Here is a 3,128-nt window from a genome sequence, read left to right as displayed (position 1 = left end):
TCTTTCCCTTTTAATTTGTACCCAAGAAACACTTGATGGGTTTTTTTCTCATGTTAGAACAAACTCACAATCTGGTCTTCCATTCAAAGATGGGCGTAAGGGACTGGTTTGGCAGCCTGGCCCAGAAGCTTTCCTTGTATGCTCTCTCTCCCCTGTACACACATTTGAAAGGATCTATTGATCCATTCACTGGAAGGATGAGAAATATGAAATGCTGGGGAGACAGATGATATATAAAATATTATTTACTTCTAAAATTTTGTGGATGTCTAGTATTTGCAGAATAATTTGTTGTTACAAGCCTAGAGACAGCCATGGTTTAAGGCAAATTTGGGAGAAAACCTCCAAAGGGGCTCCTCTAGAAAGCAGATTCAAGTGGCCCCTCCTCCAACTGGTTTGGGAAAAGATTTCCTTGGAGAAAAGTGGAAAAAAATCTTTTTATTTAACAGGCAAAGCACTCACCAGCACAAAACAATGAACAATATTAAACAATAAAACCTCTTGCTGCTCTGAGAGATTACAAACTCAGCAAGTCCCCTTGGTGGGCTGTACCTGGGCTCACTCTGTGTTCAGTTCCTCTGGTGGTGGAATGCAGCGTCCCAGGCCCTGGTGGCCACAGGTGTCAGCTTCTGGTGCTCTTCTGGGTGTTCAGTCCAAAGCATGTTCAAACCAAGGAAAAGAAAAACCACAGTCCAGGGAAATTCACTGCCTCAGCTAGGTAAAAACTGACTAAAAGCACAGGAGAGCTCTGTCCCACTGTCTGTGCTGCAGAGAGCACAGTCCAGGAGAAGGATGCAGGGGAGCCAGTGCAGCTCCTGATAACAAATTCTGGGGTTCTTCTGCCCCCTCTGCTCTGAGAACCAGTCTTCAAGGTGCAAAACTTATTTCTGGGTTAAACAGATGGATGGGGATACAAGCATCATAAAAGTCACCCCAGGACAAGATACATGACACTTGTATCGTGCCTTTTTAGAAATTACCTATGTAGATAGATGAATTAGTAGCTCACTACATAAACCCTAAACTGAGGGCATGGTCCCAGGTAGGGGCCCTATGTTTGCTGAAGCTCTTTTAACTAAATGTATTTGCTAAAAGGTTAGAGGGGAGCAGGCATTCCTTTTGGAAATTCAAGTCATGTACATTTTTCTGAGAATCCAACCAATTCTCTATAGTATAATCCAGTGATTTCAGTGACTTTTTTGGCCACTTTGCCAGCTTAATGGAGACAGCTCTGATCTGAGCTACAGAATAAAAGAGGGAGCCTTCAAACTCCCCTGAGAACCTCTATTCCACCTCTGGCCTGCTTCCAGTACAGCAGTAATTGTACAATTATAGCAGCATTATATATAGAAAATTAACATGAGTTCTTAAGTCATTCAACAATAGCTAAGCATAATTATTTACACTGTAGTCGCAGAATTTCTGAGAGGAAAAAAACGCTAGGCTTTTAGGGAAGGAAAATTGTAGCAATTACTGGCCTAGTAGTTCTTTTTTAAGTAATGTTGATGTATTTGAAAGGAATTTTTTTTTTTTAACTTCTTTAACATACAACACAAGCTCTAATGCTGGAATCAGTCTGCACACACTCACTTCAGGAAGCAGAGGGAGCTGTCTGATGGCAATTACAGTTCTTACTGCCAGGGAGCCAGGTCACAATTAGCAATCTGGGACATCATAGCTTGCAAAAAGACAGGCCTCATATGCTTGGGAAGACAAAAGTAGACACATCACATTATACTGTAAGATAAAGCTGGTATTTAATTTATACCTACAGAATAATTACATTTACATTTGCTATGACTGAGTAAAAACTAACAGCTACTCACTGACATGTGGTATTTATAGTACAGAAACTAAACTTGATACTTTTGCAGTGGGAAAATCCCCCACACCTCTTCTTGAAAATTTGTAGACTAAAATAGAAGAGCCATGATGTCCAAAACAGTATGAAGAAATACAGTACTCCTGTAACATACCTGAGTCAGGTACAAGTAATAGACTTTTAAAGTGCAACCAAGATAAGTGAACACAGTGAATTATTGTAGCAGCTCACTTACTGGCAAATTAAGAGTAGTGGTTATAATGAATTAGTAAAAGTCTTTTTTTCTCCACAAAGAGGAAATCCTGCTGTAATCAAAACAGCTGTGGTTCTTTAGTTCAGCACTGGTAAACCCAGCATGTGGAGGTCTGCTGCCTGCTGCCCAGTGAAGCTGTACTCCCCGAGATAACCAAGAGCTGTGCCAGCGTGTTAGTGATGGCCAGTGCTGTGAGTGTGGCAGGAGAGTGATCACCTGGAAGAGACACTCAATAAGGGCCTTGTCTTCAGAGGGTGCTCACAGCCAGAAAATGCAACAAGGAACCACAAAAAGCCTCAACCTAATGGAAATAAAGAATTTATCTGGTGGTATATCCACGAGAACGAATGTCAGTCTTACCCTGCGGGCAACCTTCCCAAAAGTAAAGGAAAAGCTTAATTGAGATTAATGGTCTTTTTTGCTGAGGCCCAGGGGAAGTCCTAATAAGGCAATGTGTTAAACAGTGAATGTAATTTATAACACATGCAAACTTTAGAAGATATAAATAGCATATGACACTGAATGAGAAATGTCTTATGCCTTTCTCACGTTGCTTTTTAGGGACACTTTCACCTGTTGGATTTAAAAAAAAAAAGTAGCATTCAAGTTTCTATTTTTTGGAAGGCCAACATGCCTGCTTTATGCACCAGCATAATTGAAACTCTTAATGATGTCACACTGAGTAGACACTGCTTCAAACCAGCTTACACTGTGGCCACAGATGATAGACTTCTGTAATCTAAGCTAAAGTAATTGTACTTACATTTGTTGATTTTGCTTGCAGTGACATTTTTTCTAGGTTTTCTTGAATGTTAAACTTAGTTTTTCTCCATTTCCTATCATCTGCATTGATCTTACATATTTGTGCTCACACAGTCATGACATAACACCTTTCCACAAAAAACAAGGCCATAAATTTTTATACAGTAATTCCTGCATCAAACCAACCATTTGTAGATGAACCAGACTGGTATCCTGTTAAAAGGTATGTAATTTGAGAATTTCATATGATAGAGATTTAATCATTTATATAAATATCCAACACACACATAC

This window comes from Geospiza fortis, unplaced genomic scaffold (assembly GCF_000277835.1).
Source record: "Geospiza fortis unplaced genomic scaffold, GeoFor_1.0 scaffold112, whole genome shotgun sequence".
NCBI classification, from domain to species: Eukaryota; Metazoa; Chordata; class Aves; order Passeriformes; family Thraupidae; genus Geospiza; species Geospiza fortis.
The sequence above is the reverse complement of the archived record's forward strand: the minus strand, read 5'-3'. Positions refer to the sequence as shown.